Source organism: Schistocerca americana, chromosome 2 (genome assembly GCF_021461395.2).
Source record: "Schistocerca americana isolate TAMUIC-IGC-003095 chromosome 2, iqSchAmer2.1, whole genome shotgun sequence".
Lineage (NCBI taxonomy): Eukaryota > Metazoa > Arthropoda > Insecta > Orthoptera > Acrididae > Schistocerca > Schistocerca americana.
The window spans coordinates 741,637,751-741,661,559 of NC_060120.1; the positions used below are offsets into that span (position 1 = coordinate 741,637,751).

The window sequence follows — 23,809 nt, forward strand, 5'->3', positions numbered from 1 at the left end:
TAGGCGTTCTTCACGTAGGATGCGTTACTCAATATCTTTGCTTTCTGCAGCTTTCCTATATACGAGCACGTGGCACTGCTCTTTCACAGATTATCACATGTTAGTAGCTTCCTTATATCAATTAGGGAAAAGCAACTACATCCTCCTAAACCTCTTCATAACTGTGGTCTTTATCTAAAAGTGAAAATAACGTTTTAATGAGTGTCTGTACTTGTTTTCACAGCAATATTGCAAATCTCAGGTTTAATAAACTGTGCCAAATGGTTGAAGGGAGACGCCGGCGATCCCCGTTTATCAGAATGGTTAAAGAACGACCTATACCATTTAGAAACATACATCCTTGATACACATTTCTTGCAGTATCTAGGAAATTATAAAATTAAAGAAATAATCATCTTATGCAACATAATTCAATTTTTTTGCGAACTGTAACTTACAAATAGTAGGTGCGTATAAAGGGTGTAAATTTTAAGTTGACAAACCAGAATAACTCGAAAAATAAGCTTCACACGAAAAAATGTGTAGAATCCAAAGTTGATTGTTTTCGAGAGAGACATCTGCTGGTGCTAAAATTAGCCCGTCACTCCAGCCCCCGGGGGTGGGGCGGGAGGCAACTTTAAAATTTCAAATGGGAACCCACATTTTTTGTTGCAGAATCAGATTCTACATAAAAAACTATGTACATTTTATCTTAAAAATTTGTTTTGATTCTTGGTAGTTGGCGCTGTAATTCAAGAAAATCCATGTTCTAATTTTTGCGTGGAAAATGGTTTCGGATAAATAAAGAATTCCGATTTACTTCGTTAATTTTGATTCGCTAAAACAAAAACTCTCCCTCTTTCCCCATAGGGTGGGGTTTGAGAGTGAGGAATTAGAGTTTTATAAATGTTGACCCAAATATTATGTTTTTTTTCCACAGATTCGGATAAGTTTTGTTTGTTTCGTGGTCATGAGATCAACATTTGTAATATTATAATTCCTCTCTCTCAAACCCTACCGCATGGGGAGAGAGAGACTGTTTTAGTTTTAGCGAATAAAAATTTACGAAGTAAATAACTATTTTTTATTTATCGGTAACCATTTTCCACGAAAAAATGAGAACATGGATTTTCTTGAATTACAGCGCCAACTACCAAGAATGAAAACAAATATTTAAAACAAAATGCACGTAGTGTTTTATGTAGAATCTGATTCTGCAATAAAAAAATGGGAGGTCTCATTTGAAATTTTAAAGTTGCCACCCACCCCACCCCCATGGGAATGGTGTGGCGGGCTAAATTTAGCACCAGCAGATGTCCCCCACGAAAATAATCAGCTTTGGATTCTACACATTTTTTCGTGTGAAGCTTATTTTTCGAGTTATTCTGGTTTGTCATGTTAAAATTTACTCCCTGTCTATAGATTCCGTCTTCCTAGATTTCGTAGACGTTCGGCTCAGTAGAACATTCTCGAGATTTATAGCCAAAAGATTATCATACAGAGTACATAAATTTTTGATTTATAGAACGAGAACGTTTACTGCCCACTGAATTTTTAACAGAAGCAAAACTAACATACGATGAACCTCAGTGAATCTTAAGAGGGGCGGTAATTTATATTCACTGTTATTTACCAGTGACAGACGAGCTTTTACTAGAACTTGTAAACGAGCTACTCTTGTTTTTCGTTATGATTAAATGAAAGTATGTATTCAGAAACATACCCTGAATGAAATGCCCTTCTTTTACATAAAGTTTAGCCGCAATAAATGTTTTATAATGCAGTCACCGAATTTCAAAGAAGAGGAACATATTTAGGAATAGCTGCTGCACTCTTTCCGCAGTGGAAAGAACAGGGGGCGTAAATGAATATTTAAGCACATTCTGTGATCATAATTACTATTTACAAGTTCATGGTCTGATTTCGAGAATATGTTGACAGTCAACCTTGTAGTGGAGTTATGCACAATGAGCATCTGATAAGCTAACACTTCTCTGCCTAGAAACGTAATATATATCCAAAACAATCGCTTCGAAAATGATATGATAAGCAGGCAGTACTCTCGTAATACATACGCCGTCACTCACCTTCTAACCTATAAAACGTGCAAGGAGTGGCAGAAGCGTTCTGTTGATAACTGTTCTAACATGTGTATTGCAACACTTCGACTAGTCTATCTGCTGAAGGCAGAGAATGTAAAAAGAGGTACAAGCTGTAGTTAAAGGCAGGTAGCAATGTTTACACAGTCCCCCGAACGAAATAGAGTCATTAGACATTACTGTGTCATTGTTTCAAGAATGTGGGAGCGCTTTAAATTAAACTGATAATTATTTCCTTTTAAAACATAATCATTGCTACAAGAATGCGTGAAATATATGGCATACTGTACCACAAAAAAAAAAAAAAATGCTGGAAACATTTAACTACGCGAGAGCTTCTCTTGTACATTTCGAATTAATATTTCACTTGGGAATAAAAAAAACGTATGTCACTTGGCCATTAGAAGAAGAACGTGGACTGTTGGAAAAAATGTTAGGGTCAGCCATCCGGTAGAATTCTGGAAATAAGATCGACGTCGATTTGCTGTAAGATTTTAGAACATTTTAGAAATTGTGTAAACCTTATGAATTCAGTCGAAGACAACGATTTGTTGACAAATAGTCAACACAGTTTCAGAAAATGTAGTTCTTGTGAAACATGACTTGCTCTTTATTCTCACGAAAGAATGCGCTTTATCGACAGGGGATCTCAAATCGATTACATATTTTTAAATTTCCCGAAGGTTTTTGACACCGTTCCTCACAAGTGTTTTATAATCGAATTTCGTGGCTATGGAGTATCATGTCAGCTGTGCGATTGGATTCCTGATTTACTGTCAGAAAGGTTACAGTTCGTGGTAACTGACGATAAGTCATCATATCTATGAAGTATCATATCTATGATACTTCCCCAAGAAAGTATCATAGGCCCTCTGCTCTTCATGATCTACAAAACGATTTAGAAGACAACCTGAGTAGCCCTCTTAGATTGTTTGCATAAGATACTACCATTTACAGTCTAGTAACGTCGTCAGAAGATCAAAACCAATTGCGAAATGATTTAGACAAGATATCTATATTGTGCAAAAAGTGTCAATTGACCCTAAAGAAAATCGTGAGGTCATCGATATAAGTACTAAAACGAACAACTTAAACTGGAAAGAATACACAGAAAATGTCGTGGGGAACGCGAACCAAAGACTGCAGAGCAGAACACTTGCAAGATGCAACAGACCTACTAAAGAGAGTGCCTACACTACTCTTGTCCGTCCTCTTCTAGAGTATTGTTGTTCCACAAGGGACCCTTACAGATAGGATTGACGGAGGACATCGAGAAAGTACAGAGAAGAGCTACTCGTTTTGTATTATCGCGAAACAAGGGAGAGTGCCACACAATATACGCAAATTGGGGCGGCATCCATTAATACAAAGGCGTTTTCCATTGCGGCGAGACCTCTACACGAAATTTCAATCTCCAACGTTCTCCTCCGACAAATATTTTATTGACACCGAGCTACATACCGAGAAATAACCGTTGTAATAAAATAAGAGAAATCAGTGCTCACGCCGACAGATTTAAGTGTTAGCTTTCCCCGCGCACCGTTCGAGAGTGGAACGGAAGAGAAGTAGTGTGAAAGTGGTTCGATGAACCCCCTGCAGAGCAGTTATGTAGATGTAGATGTAGATAATTTCCTCATTGCTAATAAGTGGTTTAAGAATCACGAACGAAGGTTGCTGACGTGAAAGGACCTGCAGACCCCGGTTGGTTTCAGGTAGATTATAAAATGGTAAGACAGACTTCGAAACTAGATTTTCAACTACAAAACGTTTTCAAGGGCGGAAATGGATTTTTACAGTACGTTATTGGTTATGAAACTCAAGAAATTTCAGAAGTGATTGAAATTAAGGCGATGGGATCCGAACAAATTGAAAGAACCACTGACTTAAGTGTCTCAAAGGGAGCAAAGGCGGAATTTAATCTATGAACGGAGAAAATATTAAAATGCAGTAGAAGATCCAGCCAAAAAGGGATATACACGTATACAATGAGATTCACAGAAAGTGTAAAATGGCAAAGCAGGAATAGCTAGACGATAAATGAAAGCCCATATTGGAAAGATAGAGGCTGCCTACTGGAAAATTAAACTATCAAGTAAAAGAGAAGCAGCTGTATGTTCATCAAGAGTTCGGATGACAAGCAAGTAATAAGCAAAGAAGGGAGGGTTGAAAGGTGGAAGGAATATATAGAAGGGATATACAAGGGGAACTAATTTCAAGACAAGGTAAGAGGAAACAGATGAAAACGATATAGACAGTGGGAGAAGAATTTAACAGAGTACTTAATGATCAACGACGAAACAAGGGACCTGCAGAAGACGACACTACCTCACAATTATTGAGATCCCTAAAGAACATAGCCTGACATAAGTATTTCAACTGATATAAACGATATATGAGACAGTAGAAATACGCTCAGACATCAAGAAGAATGTAAGGCGGGTATTTACATGTGTGTATATTACCAAACACATAAGTCATAGTTGCAGAATCCTGACATGAATTACTTACAAAAGAATAGAAAACCTCGTAGAATCCGACCTCGCGAAAGATCAGTTTGGTTTCTGGAGAAATGCAGGAACACGCGATGCAGCTGTACACTCCGACTTGTCGTAGAAGGCATACTTATGAATGGCAAAGCCACGTTTATACCATTTGTAGATTTAGAGCCCGATCGCCTGGTGTGTCAGGCAACCCTTGTCAGGGAACGGCCACCAGGCGGCAACAGCATCACACCCTTACTTGTGGAATCAACCACTAGATGGCACTCCGTTCTGTGAAATATGTGGCAACATCGGCCGAACGCGTGGAGATTTCCACTATTTGGCGTCTGTGAATTACAGCTGTTTTTGTCATACCGGTGGTAGTGGATCGAGTCGTCATGCCGAGGACCTGCGAGTATATCAACTGTGGAAGGAGTAGACGAACAAATCCTGAACTAAAAATGTTCAGATTTCCCGTCAAAGATAAAGAATGGTTACGGAAGAGGATTTTAAATCCAGGTAAATCAATGAGTTAGTTACGAGTAAGAATAAAGAGCCCTAAGCATTCGATCCTATCTAAATTTTGTCGACCTTATATTCTGATATAACGTGGCAGCCCTTCCTTCATTTTTTTCGAAGATACTGTTGTTAAGTGCGTACATGAAATTATATTCGTTTACAAGTAACAGTAATCAAATGCAAAATGTGGTTATACTTAAGAACGCTTACAGAAATACTTAGAGAGGAAGCAAAATCTGTTTCTTAAACTTATTTACAGTCTCAATGTGAAAAATATATTGTCGTTATAACTCACCTAATCCCTATACATACTCTACGCAAAATAAATAATTATGTCGGTAATGTCAGGACGCGAAATCCACTGCTCAGTGCAATATTTGTCAGTAAATTAACGGATTATATTTCAAAGACGTTGAGGTTTTGAAAACTTTCTAGTGTTAACCTGCATGTGGAGATCTTTTTTACCAACATAATCCGTATCAGAAGAGCTGTATAACAAAGAGGAAATAGACGGCATGGAAGACGAGTGTAAAATCTATGCGACTGCAATACAGTCTGCATTTAAACAGTAACTCACGAGAAAAATTTGTGTGTTACTTTTTATTTATTTCATTTCGCATATGATTGTGAGAAGTATCCCTACAGTAGAAATAAACTTGGTTTGTAGAATTACAGGAGTTAATCTACATTCTTCGATTGAAAACTCGGGAAAAACCATAGCCAATCATGGTCTACAGTCAGCTGTGTGACGAATGCATTTCGCGCGCAGCGCTCTAGCCGAACACAATCAGCGTCATTCACGTCACCGAAGATACAGCGTTGCCAATTCCGCGACATGGACAGGTCAGTTAGCATTGTAGCTTCGCCTGCGACATCTGTTGACCGACGGGAAAACTATTTTTACGGTTGCCTGTTCCGCCGTAAGGACGGTCAATCTGGTTCTTAGGTGATCTGGGTTTAGAGAAAACTTATTGGAATAAAATTTTTGAAATTATGGTCGTAGCAGGAATAAAATACAGGGAACGAAAGGTTATCTTCAACCTGTACAGAAACCAGATTAAAGTCGTAGGACATGCAAGGAAGCCGATCGATCATAAGGGACTGAGACAGAATTGCAATTAATCCTCCATTTTATTCAATCTACGTATTGAGCAAGAACTTCAGAAAACCAATGAGAAATTAGGAAAGGGACTTAAAGGTCAGGGAAAAGAAATGCGAGTACAAATTCTGAGGATTTTGTGTTAACGACGGAAAAGGATGTTAAAGATTTACTGAACTGAATGGATAGTCTTGAAGAGAAGCAAAACAAATATAATGGAACGTATTTCAGTAACATAAGGCTCTGTTGAGGGGATTAGATTACAAAATGAGACACACAAAAAAATAGTTGTCTGTACCTCAGGATGCAAGCGGCTGAAAGAAATTAACGTTGCCAGCGCAGAGTTACTGTATAACATGCTGTATTAGTAATTCCAACGAAAACCAAGGTCTACTTTAGTTTGAAAGTAGCAGACGTTTACGACAACAGCAGTTCGCAAATAAAATATTCTGCGTACTTTTGTATATGAAACGTATGCTGAAGTAGTTGGTGTGTGTCTTAAGGCTACGTCCGATTACTTACCCACGTGTTACTGATGGGAGCTGGAGCAGAAAGCGCCAGTTATCAGACTTACTAGTTCTCTGCGCAACCCGTAATGGATCAAATATAATGACGATGTGCGTGTGTCAATTTGTCAGAAGTTAAAACGTATTGATTATTCAATGTCGCAGGCCTGAGAGACAATTTAATTAAAAGCAATTTACGGAACAATTGTAAATAAACTTTTTTTTTTCAAATGCAAGTTAGGCGTAAGCAGCAATTATAATATATTAAACTCTTAGGAGTAGTGCAGAACTCGAGGATGCTAGGTTATGTCTGATTTATTGTATGTAACGAGGATTGCTCATGATTTTACTCTGGTTCTAGATTAGGCTACGGCGTTCTATCGGTGTAAAAGTGTTCAATTCGCTAGCAAATGGTTTTCTGTGAATAAATACAAGATACTTATCAAAAAGTACCGACAAAACCTACCGAGATAATTACCGCTACAGATAGATAGCATTCAGATAGTTGGAATCCTTGAGGAACGCTCGTGGGTTCGAGCCTGCTTGCGGCCCGTCTTCATGTATGGAAGAATTTTCTGTGTTAAAGACGTTACATCAAACACAAATTTTCTTCTTATGGCGACCAGTATATATTATTCCATGGAGAGCGCTACATTGCATGGTAGTCTGGATCTGAAGTGCTCCACTGAATCCTTTCTCAAGTTTCAGCATCACAAGAAATACGAGCTGCAGCGGCGCGGTGCATACAGAATTCTACGGCGATCGTCTTGTTAATGTACTCTGCTCTACGAGATACCGACCAGCGTGTCCATAAAAACACAAAATGCTGTCAAAGCAAATCTATTTCTTTTACTCCTTTTTTCTCAATCCACCATAGGAACTTGAACAGATCTGTGCAACAGACTTTAATGAACTGAGATTTAAGATTATTTGTGAGCGTTTAATGAACTTCAACGAGTTAGACCTGACAGGAGTAATAGGCTAGTGAACTAAATGTCGGTAGCCATATAACTAATTACTAGAATTATCTCAAGCAAATCAAATATCTCCTTTTCACTATTAAATAGTTATTTCAAGCCTTTTACTTCTACAGTACAGTAGGCAGCTGTATTTCTACACCCACTGAAAACTGGATTCGTGTTTACTTGGACTGATTAACTATAAGTTACCCACTGTACATCCACCTGAAATATTTATCGCCACTCTTGGAGCACTCTGCAGTTGGCATGCCATACACGCGGTACCTTATCCGAGTCTTTATGTACTGATTAGCGCCAAGGATTCTTTGCATGTAAAAGGAAACGAAAATAGATCTGGTGGCGGCTGTAAATGTGAAACCAGTCATCTATTCAAACAAATTCAAATCTTACCAAGACTATGATTTCTGCCGTAAGAGGAAATCAAGCAACAAGTTCTTGAACATTCAGTTTATAGATAGGTGGACATTCCAGGGGTACAAAGGACAAGGAGTGAGCAAGCATAGAAGCTGTTGAATGACATGCTACTCACGTGTTCCCGGGGCTGGGAAGAGCGATACGCAGTCACCGTCTCCTTGTGACGCATTCTAACGGATTCTGTAGGAACAGTTTATCACGCGCAGCTGGCAGAGAGCAGTAGCGACTAGATGGCGTTTGCGTGGCATCTGTCGCCAGGGGAGTAACTACCAGCACTCGAGAGGTCGTTGACTTCCCACGCATGTGCAGAGTCCCGGCCCGTGTGATATGGCGCACCATAACACGGAAATTCATTTCGTATTTTATTATTTATGGGCACAAACGTATGTCTACTCTACTCAGGCTTACCTTCTTCGTCTGTTAAAAAATGATGCATCGGCCGGGAATCGAACCCGGGCCGCCCGCGTGGCAGGCGAGCATTCTACCACTGAACCACCGATGCTTACGATCTTTGAGCTCGATATCGCCTTATACGGAAGTGTAGAACGTTTATTCATTTCATTGATAATTTCTTGATTGTTCATATAACGTGTGCTTGTGTTTAAACACATCATCGACAGCGAGAACAAGCAGCGTTGGACCGGCAGGAGAAAGTAAATCGGACGCAGCTTCTTAAAAGAAACAACCTCGTCATTCTTATACTGCAGGAAACCTAAATGATAGTAACGGGGAAAAGAGTTGAACACCCTAATCTCGAATACGAGCTCCGTCCGTTAGTTACTGTATTACCTCGCCCGGTTGTATCTATTCGTATCAAACAAGTCATCTTCGCTCTTCCTATGTAGCACGTAAGTCATTACGAAGACTCCTTATTGTCCCCACATTAATGTGTATTCTCAACGTTATTACTTCTATTTTTTGCTGTAATTATATAATTTCTTCACGAAGCATGCATGAATGAGAGAGAAAAAAAAGGTGGGGAAGAGAAAGAAGACGTCTTTTTATATTCCCTTGTAAAACCTGCCAGAACATGCGGAGAGTACTGGATAGTTTTATTGTGTATCCATGGTTGGAGACGTGTCGCTTCCGTGCTACAGGAATCAACTTGGAAAACATGGTGCCGTCATCTCCTGTTGTAACCTCCCTACTATGTGTTTCTTTATGAAATTTAACCAAATTTACCCCCCACTCTATAAAAAAATCTACCGGTATGTATTACCAAAACTATGTAGTCGAAAACTGTTACCCAACTTAAAGTCGTACGCTAATCTTTGATTGAACAGAACCTAATTTGAACTGAACCGTAACTGATCTCAATACATCTTGTCTTTATATTAAATGCACAACTGAAGTAAAACAGTCATCGGCCAGATAATTTCCACTTACGTTGCCTCTTGACGACATTGTTGGAGATTTCTCGAAAGCGTAACAGCAAACAGCGGCTAAGCTAGTTACCTATTTCTAAATAAATATCCAAACTGTGACGTACCACATGATGCAATGTGGTAATGCTTAAAACAGTGAAATGGGGAAAGTAGAATTCCTGTGAAATTTCAAAGCAACGATTTTAGAATGAAGTATGTATTCAAAAAGACAGAGTAGAGCTTCGCGTGATCTTCACACATAACACTGATCTGTACAACACCATGGTTAACAAAGTGAACAATGATTTGAAAAGGATACAATGTTAACAGAGAATTCCTATAAAAAGCCAAACAGCTTATCAGTTGGTATCTTACTGCATGATTCAGGGAAGTATGGTGGCTCTTCTCTCAGCGAGTTAACTAGCTGACAAAAATTGCTCTAACAAATTAGTTGCGCAGTGCCGCAGTCTTACCTCATCTTCTTCTCTTCAAAAGCAACAACATTATTCAAAATTTATATTCTCTTCGCCCTCCAATATACATATCATACTCATCCTCGCCGTCCTTTACAATAAATCTTTGTTCATTTAACAAATACAATCATACGTCAACACCGCACTACTGAATAAGCCCATCACTTCCCACGTTTCAACTAAGAATAAATCAGACTGCGCAGAGGCAAAGACTGTGCCACAATAAGGCCAAAGACTGTTTAAAATGAGTTGCTTTCTCTCTGACATGAACATCGACAACTTAGGAAAATCAGATTGTGATTACCATCTTACACTGCATGTGATTAGTGAAGGACCTGTACCGATTTAGCGTGACTGCCAATCATTACATATGTGGCCATGTACGTGATACGGTTACAATTCCAAACGATAGCCGCTTCTGAGCATAGCGGTGGAGTAATGTAAATTGTGAATTCTTTGCGTTTTGTGTGCATCTTTGGATTAGATATTGCTACCGCATCAGCTACCGTAGTTGATTACAAACGTGCTAATCATCAGTCATAATAAATTATAGTAGTCCATAAACTATAATCGTCCATCAGAACCCGACACAAATAATCTAAATTTCATCACGTGTCAGATTTCTTTGTTTAGTTCGCGTTTTTGCAGTTATGTAGAGTGTTGTTGAATATAATTTATGCATCCACGGAAATATGATGACTGAAGAACTTCACACGACTGATGGTGGTTTGTAATCATCGAAAGTGGCAGCAATAAATTAGGCTTTTCATTGCGCTCGATGGTAGTAGAACATGATAGTCGATGGGTCTTTACTGATGTTGTTATAGTCTTTAGTATGAAGGCTTGTCTGATGGATTTCTCCGAACTAGTCTGTCCTGTATAAGCCTCTTCGGACCCCTACACTTCCATCCATTACCAAACTAACTATTCTTTGATGCCTCAGGATGTGTCTCCAATCAACCGGTGACTTCTTTTACTCGAGCTGTGCCATGAATTTCTTTTGACCAATTTGATTTAGTACCTCAGTAGTTACGCGATCTATCCATCTAATCTTCAGCATTCTTCAGTAACACCACATTTCAAAAGTTGAGCTGCTTATCGTCCACGTTTTACTCCACGCTACAATCCCGATAAATACTTCAGACAATACTTCCTAACACATAAATTTGAACAAGCTGTTGACAAATTCCTCTTTTTCGAGAATACATTTGTGCAACAGCTATGTAGTTTGCGTTTTATATCCCTTTTACTTTAGTCGTCATCACTCAAAAAGTACGCTACACCTTATTACGGCTGGCCAAGATCTTTCATTAAACGCTGCACTACACTTCAAAGTGACACAGGTTCATGATACTATCTTTTAGTATAGTCAGCAAGTTTCTCTCAACAACGATCGGGACCTACTAGCAGTCATTCAATTCCTCCACGATATAAATCTGGTCCTTGTTAGGGAGCCTTCCGAGAACCGCAGTGTGAACGTCGTCATTGTTCAAAAATTTATTTCCTCACATATGTCCTTTCAGCTTGCCGCTTTGGACTTCCTGATAAGCATCACACACGTCTGTGTGGTTTTGATCAAATTGTTAACACCATTTTATTAAGGCTGGTTGTGACACTGGATTTGGTCCATATACCTCTAAAATTTCACGGTGAATTTGCGTCCGATGTAGACATTTTACTCAACAAGAATCGTACTGTCCTGTGTAATACAGCTTTGGATTACGTTTGCCCTTGCCGCGTCTTTTCAACTGCACGTCTGCACCCTACGGATTATCCGTACCGCAGCAGAACTGTGTCGTAAAGAAACCAACAACATGTACTCCCTTCCGACGTTGCGCCACTCTTGTTCCGCAAAGGTGGTGCACAAGTCTAACTTACTTTCCGCACAAACAGCAAAACTCATCCACCACATTTAGAGTCTCATCTACACAGAAGAGCCAAAGAAACTGGTACACCTGCCTAATATCATGTAGGGCCCCTGCGAGCACACAAAAGTACCACAGCACGACGTGGCATCGACTCGATTAATGTCTGAAGTGGTGCCGGAGGGAATTGACACCATGAATCCTGCACGGCTGTCCATAAATCCGTAAGAGTACAAGGGAGTGGAGATCTCTTCTGAGCAGCACGTTGCGAGGCATCTCATATATTCTCAATAAAGTTCATGTTTGGGGAGTTTGGTGGCCAGCGGAAGTGTTTAAACTCGGGAGAGTGTTCCTGTAGCCACTCTGTAGAAATTCTGGGCGTGTGGGATATTGTATTGTCCTGCCGGAATTGCCCAAGTCCGTCGGAATGCACAATGGACATGAATGGATGCACGGAATCACAGAGGATGCTTACGTACGTGTCACCTGTCAGAGTCGTATCTGAAAGTATCAGAGGTCCCATATCACTCCAACTACACGCGCCACACCCCATTACAGAGCCTCCACCAACTTGAACAGTCCCCTGCTCACAAGCACGGTCCATGGATTCATGCGGTTGTCTCCACATCCGTGTACGTCCATCCGCTCTATACGATTTGGAACACGACTCGTCCGATCAGACAACGTGTTTCCAGTCATCGACAGCCCAATGTTGGTGCTAACGGGCCCAGGCGAGGTGTAAAACATTGTGTCGTGCTGTCATCAAGGTACACGAGTGGGCCTTCGGCTCCGAAAGCCCATATCGATCATGTTTCGTTGAATGATTCGCACTCTAACAGTTGTTGATGGCTCAGGTCTGAAATCTGGAACAATTTCCGAATGGGTTGCACCGCTGTCACGTTAAACGATCTCTTCAGTCGTCGTTGGTCCCGTTCTTGCAGGACGTTTTCCCGGCCGCGGCAATGTCGGACATTTCATGTTTTACCGGATTCCTGATATTCAGGGTACAATCGTGAAATGGTCGTACGTGAAAATCCCCACTTCGTCGCTGCCTCGGAGATGCCGTTCAAAATGGCTCTGAGCGCTATGTGACTTAGCTTCTGAGATCATCAGTCGCCTAGAACTTAGAACTACTTAAACCTAACTAACCTAAGGACATCACACACATCCATGCCCAATGCAGGATTCGAACCTGCGACCGTAGCGGTCGCTCGGCTCCAGACTGTAGCACCTAGAACCGCACGGCCACTCCGGCCGGCGGAGATGCTGTGTTTCATCACTTGTGCGCCCACTATAACACCACATTCTAACTCACTTAAATCTTAATAACCTGCCGTTGTAAGGACAGTAACCGATGTAATAACTGCGCCAGACACTTGTTGCCTTATATAGACGTTGCCGACCACAACGCCGTGTTCTGCCAGTTTACGTGTCCCTCTGTTTGAAAATGCGTGCGTTGACCAGTTTCATTGGTGCTTCAGTGTAATACTTTCAGCTTATCCTGCATTAATTCGACTGCACCACCCTCGTTTTTCTTTTCTTGTAGTTGATTTTGAAGCTGTTTTGAAGATACTATGTAACTTTATTAAGTTCCTACCTATTTTTCTAGACAAACCGCGAAACTCATAGATTACATTTAGTATCTCACCTAATACCTTCAGCATAGCCTGCATTAATTCGACTGCCTTCCATTAATCTCGTTTAACTTTTTTTGTGTTCTTCTTGTAAACTCTTTTCAACTGCTCGTCCTTTTCCTTTGCTGTCCCTGACAGAATTACAGTGTTTTCAGCAAACATCAAAATTTTTATTTCCTTCCTGTATTTTCATTCCCTCCACAAATTCCTTCTTGGTTTCCTTTGCTTTTTTTTGCTGTGTTTAAATAGGACACTGTGTTACAAGATCAGCTTATATGTTATTTGTAAGTCTAAATGGCTCTGAGCACTATGGGACTTAACTACTGTGGTCATCAGTCCCCTAGAACTTAGAACTACTTAAACGTAACTAACCTAAGGACATCACACACATCCATGCCCGAGGCAGGATTCGAACCTGCAACCGTAGCGGTCGCTCGGCTCCAGACTGTAGCGCCTAGAACCGCTCGGCCACTCTTGCCGGCTATTTGTAAGTCTGCTCTCGTCGATAGTGTCTCAAGTCTGCAGGTTGTATATGTGTGGAAGCAGAGCCCTTTTCTCAGAAGAACGCTACAATTGTTATACAGGCGCACTTTATGAATTCGTTGCACGTCTAGCAGTGTCATACACCATGCGCTGAATTAGTTAGAGACTGTTCGTGTGTGTTTCTTACGCAGGGTGGCCAGAAACAGTCTGAAAATCTTGTAAGGGTGTGCAGGGTAGGTTGAAAAGCACTCCGTCTTCACCCCACAAGTGGCCCATAGGGACCATCAGACTGCCGTGTTATCCTCAGCTGAGGATGCGGATAGGATGTGCATGTGGTCAGCACACCGATCTCCCGGTCGTTATGATGGTTTTCCTTGACCGGAGCCGCTACTCTTAGGTCAAGTAGCTCCTCAATTGGCGTCACGAGGCTGAGTGCGCCCCGAAACTGCTGAGAACTAATTGTAAAGAAAAAAATTCGATACCAGGCTCCATTTTCAAGTTAATTAGCATTGATGGTTGCCAGTAACGCTGTTTCGCCCACAAAGTCAAGCGACCCGCCAGATACAATTAAATGGCTCTGAGCACTATGGGACTTAACATCTATGGTCATCGGTCCCCTAGAACTTAGAACTACTTGAACCTAACTAACCTAAGGACATCACACAACACCCAGTCATCACGAGGCAGAGAAAATCCCTGACCCCGCCGGGAATCGAACCCAGGAACCCGGGCGCGGGAAGCGAGATACAATTAGTGTTCAATTATTTTGATAGTGTAGATGACAGCTCACGAGACTCCTCAGCCTTTGGTTCGGGTTAGATCCTTACTACCGACCCACATCTAATTTTTATATTGTTCTCTTTTTCGGTTTTAGGAAACAAAACGAATGACACGTTTGGCAACCCCGTATCTCTGGCGAGCCACTTGAATTTACACGCCCATGGGCCTGATTGGCTAATTTCAGTGCTAATTAACTTGGAAATGGCGCAGAGTATCGATTTTTTTTCTTAATAATTATTTCTCAACACAACTTATTGTGCAATAGCCGTTGTCGTAGACTTTCCGACCTTACGCTTTGCGACCCGTGACGCCAGTATGGTGTTTCGGACGAGGAAGCTGCAACAGTGGCGGAAGCTCTGCGGAGCATTTTACACTCTCCAGCCACATTAATGTGACTACCCGTCAGTAGCCCGAATAACACTCTCTCGCAGTGCAGACCGCTGCGAGACGAGGAGGATGAGAGTCAGTGAGTTTCTGGACGGCTTCAACAGGGATGTGGAACCATGCCGGCTCCCGTGCTGTGGCTGCGCTAAGTTTCTCTTGGTTGGCGATCCATGACGAGTACAGCCCGATCGATGAGGTCCCGCAGATTTGCGATTGGGTTTTAAGCCGGAGAGCCTCGTGACTAGAGGAATACAGTACAATCATACTGGTGCTCCTCGAACCATTCACTTACGCTGCGAGCTTTGCCACACGTTGCATTTTCCTGTTGGTAGGCGCCTTCGCGCTTAGAAAAAGCAAACTGAATATAGAGGTGGATAGTTGCATCGATCCGCTGTGCCTTCCAGAATGACAAGACCACCCAGGAAATGTCACGGAAACATTCTCCAGACCATGACGCTCCCTCCTCCGGTCTGGACCCTTTGCTTTCAGAGATTTCACGGCCTACACGCCAACGGCCATCTGTCCGATAGAGCATTAAACGTGATTTATCTGAAAAGGGTACGTGTCGCCACACAGTGTACGTCAGGGTTCGGTATTGGCGTACAAATTCCACTATTCAGAGCCAATGAACCACGTGCAGCTGCGGTGGCCCATACGCAGCAACGTTTGCTAAACAGTCGTTCTGGAGACACAGCTGGTAGCCCCTTCGTTCATCCGGGAGACCAGTTGCTCCACAGTTGCGTGACTGTCCGCCCGTGCACATCTCCGCAACCGCAGTTCATCCCTATCGTCTACTGCCTACGGTGCATCACAATCGCCTTAGCGCCGGTTTTCGATAGCGCCATTTTACCATGTACGGTGTACTTTAACCTCGGCGACAAGCGAACATTTTACATACTTAGGTAATGCTTTTACCCACGGCCCAAAATCGGATATAATGCCCTTTTGGACGTCAGATAAATCGCTCCGTTTCCGCATTGTAACAACGACTGTGCTGTTTTCCCCGTACACACTTTGTACTCTCACAACTGCCAGGGCTACCAACTGCCGTCTATGGTTGGTTATCGCACACTGACGTCGAACAGAGTCGGTGGTCAAATTAATGTGACTGGGCCGTGTATGATAACATCGCTTCACATTTTATCCCGTCTTAGGTCTGACTATGACCATCGAACATAGGCATGCGTAAATATTCTTTCCAATTTTTGGACTTTTACCTTTTTTTCTTTCTACAATAATTTCTGCATAAAACGATTAAACTTCTAGTGTTATTTTATGGATTTCAATTTCTCACTCAATTTTTTTTGTAAGACAGCCAGAGATTTAAAACATCGTAAATACCTCGAGTCATTATGTATTCTTATATTGTGTCTTTACCTATTGTCAAGACCTATGCAACTTTTTTGTCTTGTTTGAAGCGGCACGCTAACGAGACATTTTTATTAATTTCAGATATAGCATTTACTGTTCCTTCTCCATCATATTTATCAGGAAATACACATTCGGATGTTTTTGATTTATTGAGGAGTTAATTTTCCTACGCCAACCATCGACATCATTCGTTCTCCTCTGTCGCTTGGTATTTCAGTTGGTTATTCATTGATTGATCTTACAGTCTGTGAATTCCATGATTTTTTCTCTGTTACGTATTTCCTCCATTATTACATCTACATCTACATGGATACTCTGCAAATCACATTTAAGTGCCTGGGGGAGGGTTCACCGAACCACCTTCACAATTCTCCTATTATTCCAATCTCGAATAATGTGCGGAAAGAATGAACACCTATATCTTTCCGTACGAGCTCTGATTTCCCTTATTTCATCGTGGTGATCGTTCCTTCCTATGTAGGTCGGTGTCAACAAAATATTTTCGCATTCGAAGGAGAAACTTGGTGACTGGAATTTCGTGAGAAGATTCCGTCGCAACGAAAAACGCCTTTCTTTTAATGATGTCCAGCCCAAATCCTGTATCTTTTCTGTGACACTCTCTCCCATATTTCGCGATAATACAAAACGGGCTGCCTTTCTTTGAACTTTTTCGATGTACTCCGTCAGTCCTACCTGGTAAGGATCCCACACCGTGCAGCAGTATTCTAAAAGAGGACGGACAAGGGTAGTGGTGATAGTCTCCTTAGAAGGTCTGTTACGTTTTCTAAGTGTCCTGCCAATAAAAAGCAGTCTTTGGTTAGCCTTCCCCACAACATTTTCTGTGTGTTCCTTCCAATTTAAGTTGTTCGTAATTGTAATATGTAGGTATTTAGTTGAATTTACGGCTTTTAGATTAGACTGATTTATCGTGTAAGCGAAGTTTAACGTGTTCCTTTTAGCACTATCTGGATGACCTCACACTTTTCGTTATTTAGGGTCAACTGCCACTTTTCGCACCATTCAGATTTTTTTCTAAATCATTTTGCAGTTTGTTTTGATCTTCTGATGACTTTATTAGTCGATAAACGACAGAGTCACCTGCAAACAACCGAAGACGACTGCTCAGATTGCCTTCCAAGTCGTTTATATAGATAAGGAACAGCAAAGGGCCTGTAACACTACCCTGGGGAACGCCAAAAATCACTTCTGTTTTATTCGATGACTTTCCGTCAATTGCTACGAACTGTGACCTCTCTGACAGGAAATCACAAATCCAGTCACATAACTGAGACGATATTCCACAGGCACGCAATTTCCCTACGAGCCGCTTGTGTGGTACAGTGTCAAAAGCCCTCCGGAAATCCAAAAATACATAATGGATCTGAAATCCCTTGTCAGTAGCACTCAACACTTCATGTGAATAAAGAGCTAGTTCTGTTTCACAGAAACGACGTTTTCTAATCCCTTGTTGACTGTGTGTTAATAGACCGTTTTCTTCGAGGTAATTCATAATGTTCGACCACGATATATGTTCAAAAATCCTGCTGCATTTCGACGTTAACGATATGGGCGTGTAATTTAGTGAATTACTCCTACTGCCTTCTCGAATAGTTGTGTGACCTGTGCAACTTTCCAGTCTTTGGCTACGGATCTTTAGTCGAGCGAACGGTTGTATATGATTGTTAAGTATAGAGCTAATGCATCGGCATACTCCGAAAGGAAGCTAATTGGTATACATTATGGACCATAAGACTTGCATTTATTAAGTGTTTTAAGTTGCTTCACTACTCCGAGCATATTTACTTCTACGTTAAACATGTTGTCAGCTGTTCTCGATTCGAATTCTGGAATATTTACTTCATCTTCTTTTGTGAAGGCATTTCGGAAGGCTGTGCTTTGGCAGCACTGTCTTCGATAGTATCTCCATTGCCGTTAACATACTTCACATGAGTCCAGAATCTCTTTGGATTTTCTGCCAGGTTTCGAGACAAAGTTGTTGTGGAAACTGTTATAAGCATCTTGCATTGAAGTCCGCACTAAATTTCGAGCTTCTGTAAATGATCGCCATCTTGGGGATTTTGCGTTTGTTTACATTTGGAATATTTATTTCGTTGTTTCTGCAACAGTGTTCTAACCCGTTTTGTGTACCAAGGTGGATCAGTTCCGTCGTTTGTTAATTTATTTGGCATAAATCTCTCAATTGCTGCCGACACTATTTCTTTGAATTTAAACCACATCTGCTCTACACTTACATTATTAATTTGGAATGAGTGGAGGTTGTCTCTGGGGAAGGCGTCAAGTGAATTTTTATCTGCTTTTTCGAATAGGTATATTTTTCGCTTATTTTTCGTGGATATGGGGATTACCATATTGAATCTCGCTACGACAACCCTGTCTTCACTAATCCCTGAATCGGTTATAATGCACGTAATAACTAAGGATTATTTGTTGCTAAGAGGTCAAGTGTGTTTTCACAACCGTTTACTATTCGCGTGGGCTCATGAACTAACTGCTGGAAATAATTTTCAGAGATGGCGTTTACTTGTACATCAGCGCACCTAATGATGGCAACGTGGTCGATTGCCGAAATATTGTGTCCTATTGAAACGTCCCCTTTGAACAATTCTCCACGAGACTGTGCTTAACCTGACACACAATATTTTGTTAGCGCAACGCAATCTGACTTTCAAAATTCCCTACTAAAGAATGGCCCTGACTAACATTAAACTATACCTTTCACAAATCACTTACCTCACAAAAATCTTCGCTGCTCAAGCTACTGCAATACAGCAAGCGCCACTACTGCCAGCTAAATAAAAGATTCAAACTACTGAAGGCACTAACTACTGATAGGGATAGTTAGCAAATGAAAGATATTAATAGAGAACAAACAATGTATTTACCTTAATATCATCACAAGTCATAATATATATATCAGTTCATGACAAATTGCAAAACTTCGCCATCTCTCTCCCCACATCCATCACTGCTTGCGGCTCACCTCCAACTGCGCAACGCTACGCGCTGTTCACAGCCAGCTGCCTAACACTACAATGGCGAATATTACAACAATGCAAAGCAGACACAGACTGCCCACAGCACAGCCAGTGATTGTCATACAGAGGTGGCGTTACCAATAAAAAACCTAAACAGCCTACTTACATAGAGAAAACATAAACAGCCTACTTACATAGCGAAAACATAAACAGCCTACTTACATAGAGAAAACATAAACAGCCTACTTACATAGCCCCCATGCTCCCCACAAAAATTTTTACAAATGGTGTTGGGCACTGGCCAATACAGATTTGACAAAAATTTTTCACAATTACAGTAACAAAGATATAAAATGCACACACTTATTAATATTATGTTGGTCAAAAGATCAAAATTTCTCACAGTCCATAAAGACAGTCCACATTGTTCATCACAGTAAAAATGCAGAGTTTTTCTCAAAGTCCAAGCAGTAAAAGAAAATGCACATAGAAGTAGTGGATTTCCATGCAGTCTTGAAGAAGTACTGTTGTCCTTCCAACTGAAAGACAGTGCTGACTCTTGACATGCAGACAGGTAATGGGCCACAACAGAGCAAACCCACAGCAGGGCCATTCGAAGTTCTGACGAAGATTGGTAGGTAGGTCATCACAGAGCAGACCCACTGTAGTCCTGGTAGAGAGTATGGTATTGGTGGATCATCAAAGATGTAGACCCACTGTAGTCCTTGCAGAGATAATGGTATTGGTGGGCCACCAGAGGTGCAGACCCATATGAAACGTCCCCTTTGAACAATTCTTACATGACTGTCCTTAAACTGACACACAATATTTTGTTAGCGCAACGCAATCTGACTTTCAAAATTCCCTACAAAAGAATGGCCCTGACTAACATTAAACTATACCTCTCACAAATCACTTACCTCACAAAAATCTTCGCTGCTCAAGCTACTGCAATACAGCGAGCGCCACTACTGCCAGCTAAATAAAAGATTCAAACTATGGAAGGCACTAACTACTGATAGGGATAGTTAGCAAATGAAAGATATTAATAGAGAACAAACAATGTATTTACCTTGATATCATCATATATAAATATAGCAGTTCATGACAAATTTCAAAACTCCGCCATCTCTCTCCCCACATCCACCACTGCTGGCAGCTCACCTCCAACTGCGCAACGCTACGCGCTGTTCACAGCCAGCTGCCGCTGCCCAACACTACAATGGCAGACAACAATGCAAACTAGCCACAGACTGCACACAGCACAGCCAGTGATTTTCATATTGAGCGCTACGTAACGTTGCCAATAAGAAAACATAAACAGCCTACTTACATAGAGAAAACATAAACAGCCTACTTACATAGAGAAAACATAAACAGCCTACTTACATAGAGAAAACATAAACAGCCTACTTACATAGCCCCCATGCTCCCCACAAAAATTTTTACAAATGGTGTTGGGCACTGGCCAATACAGATTTGACAAAAATTTTTCACAATTACAGTAACAAAGATATAAAATGCGCACACTTATTGATACATTGTTGGTCAAAAGCTAAAAATTTCTCACAGTCCATAAAGACAGTCCACATTGTTCATCACAGTGAAACTGCCGTTTCTTTTCTCAAAGTGTGAGCAGTAAAAGACAATGCACACAGAAGTAGTGGACTTCCATGCAGTCTTGAAGAAGTAGTGTTGTCCTTCCAATGGAAAGACAGTGCTGACTCTTGACATGCTGACAGGTAATGGGCCACAATGGAGCAAACCCACAGCAGAGTCATTCGAAGTTTTGAAGAATATTGGTAGGTAGGTCATCACAGAGCAGACCCACTGGAGTCCTGGTAGAGATTGTGGTATTGGTGGGCCACCAGAGGTGCAGACCCACTGTAGTCCTTGTAGAGATTACGGTATTGGTGGGCCATCAAAGATGCAGACCCACTGTAGTCCTTGTAGAGATGGCCAGCAGCCATCTGTTGTGACTGTGCAGGTGCACAATCACCATTGAAGAGTCTTGCGGATAATATAGCAAGTCCATAAACCACCACTTGTGCACTCACAAAGTTTTTGAAATTGTCCTTAGAACCAGCAATGCTGTTATCCAGTCCCTTGCTGAGTTATTAACACACGTGCAAACACTAACAGTCCCTACTTCTCACATATTGTCCACATACTATGACCAACAGAAACGTGTGCAGTGAAATGTAACTAACAAGTTAATAATGTCATGAACTGGTGACAATTACAATTTTATAACATAAGAATACAATTACAAAGGTACAAAATACATCATTAAAAACATAATAATACAGATAACCTTTGTAGTACAGGCTTTACAAAAGAATAGAAATAAACATATACATCAGTGTTACAAAAATAGTGACATAAGTACATACATAAAATAATGAGAATAGTTTTCGAAACATTAATTTCACACATGAACATTGAAACAGAACAGAATTGTAAACAACTTTACAAAGAAAATAACATATTATTAATGCAACTTATATTTGAGGATAACAGTATTCCTCCTCATAGTGAATGTAGCTTAATATTAAAAGAAAAAAAATTCTATGAAACTACACAGAGACAGGAAGAAAACAAATACACAAGGGTACACAAACACATAGTGGGATAACACCAATAGGAAAGGACAGGGTTCGTTTTCAGTGTAACATGTGGTACTGCAGTCCAACCCAAAACTTCATATATCTTTCCTCTTATTTCATCCTTTGTTGCCACCCAAAAAATTCTATCTAAGCATGCTTTCTGTATTTATATGTTCATACATTTCTTACCTCAACATTTATTTCCAAGAAAATCCTACCTAAACCTGTTTTCTCAATGCATTTCTTCCAATTCATCGCAACTCATTCTCTTAGAGGCTGCCCCCTCTTAAGCTAACTTAAATCTACTGAGTTCAGATGCTAAACTAAGGGACGAGGCAATGCAGCATCACATAACAAATCAACACAAACAGCAATGCAAAAAATGCAAATTGGCAAAGCTAGCAGCATAAATGAGCAAAAGTCAAATTCAATAACACTATGCCTGGCAAACAGCAGCAACTTATACCTAAACATGACATAGCGTAAGCAGAAAAAATATTACACTAAACAACAATGCAGATAAGGGAAATGTATATTCACATCTTAATGTCTATGTAATTAAAGTGGTGCACCACAAGAAGTTATTCTACCAAAAAGTTACCAATTACTTGAAAAGAAAATTATGAATGCAGTTACTAGTTCCTTCTTATTGTTCTTTCCTTTCCAAGTGCTCCTTTTTTAAAGAATGTGGATCATAAAATAATTATTTAATAGATCTGTTGACAGAAAGTGTTCACATTAGCAAATGCATTTTATTTTATAAAAGCAATGCTGCAACACAGCTGGAAAACAGATGTCAAATGAAATAAGCAACTATGAAAAGCAAAGCATAAAAATATCATTCAGTAGTCATGTGACATTTCTTAAGTTAGTAGAAATTCTCTCAACTCTCATAGAAAGACGCTTGTCATAATCAGGTGTGCAGATGTAAAAATATTTCCGAGGATAATGGCCTCCCCTTTTTTTTGTTCTACCTGTGCCGCTGACAAGGGCTCACAATAATGGCTTTTTCTCCAGACGTCTGACACAGCTGGGTGCCCGCGACGCATTACGTGCAGGTGGTCACTTAACTTTCGTACGGAAATATTTACGACAGCACTTTTCGCTAAAGTGACAGTCTCACATAAAAATATTTCACAGGTCAAGAATTAGCGTTGCAAATCTGTATAAACAAAATCCTATAAATATAAGTGTCCAAAAAATGTTCAGTGGCATTGTGATACATTCACATATGATTCACACATGTCATAACTCTTAAAGTACGATTCTTGGTTTCCAACATCCTTTTTCACAAGTCAAGAGTCCCTACCCACTATTCATTACTCCTTACCTTATTACACATATACGTATCCATCGACACTCGTCAATATTTCGTCATTATAAATATGAAGCATAATCAAATAACTCATATAGCCTCATCCTATTAATCGTAAACATACCTCAGCAGCATAATACACATCGTCGTCGTAAAAATAACATCATAACACCTCAGTCAAATCTCAAAATCGTCGTAGCTTCCTCCAATAATTAAAAAAATTCTCTGCTCATGTCAAAAGTGTCATCTGCCTCAAACGTACTTTAAAAATCATAATCCCTTTACCAAATCCATCATTCAAAGCTCTCATAGTATCACAATGGTTCCGAAAAAATATGAACAGTTTCACAAAGTACAGACAAAATACAGTTTCATAAGTGTGAAGTTATCCAGCTGTGTAATTACGTAAACATCTGTCACTGACGTAGTAAAAAAATGTTTATCTCTCAGTTAAATGATCAG

General features: G+C 40.5%; 1 non-coding gene across 1 annotated transcript; it reads right to left on the bottom strand.

The window, feature by feature from the left end:
• Positions 1–8,507: 8,507 nt before the first annotated feature.
• Trnag-gcc lies at positions 8,508–8,578 on the bottom strand. Its single transcript has one exon. It is a non-coding gene; the product is annotated as a tRNA-Gly (tRNA).
• Between the last annotated feature and the right edge of the window lie 15,231 nt (positions 8,579–23,809).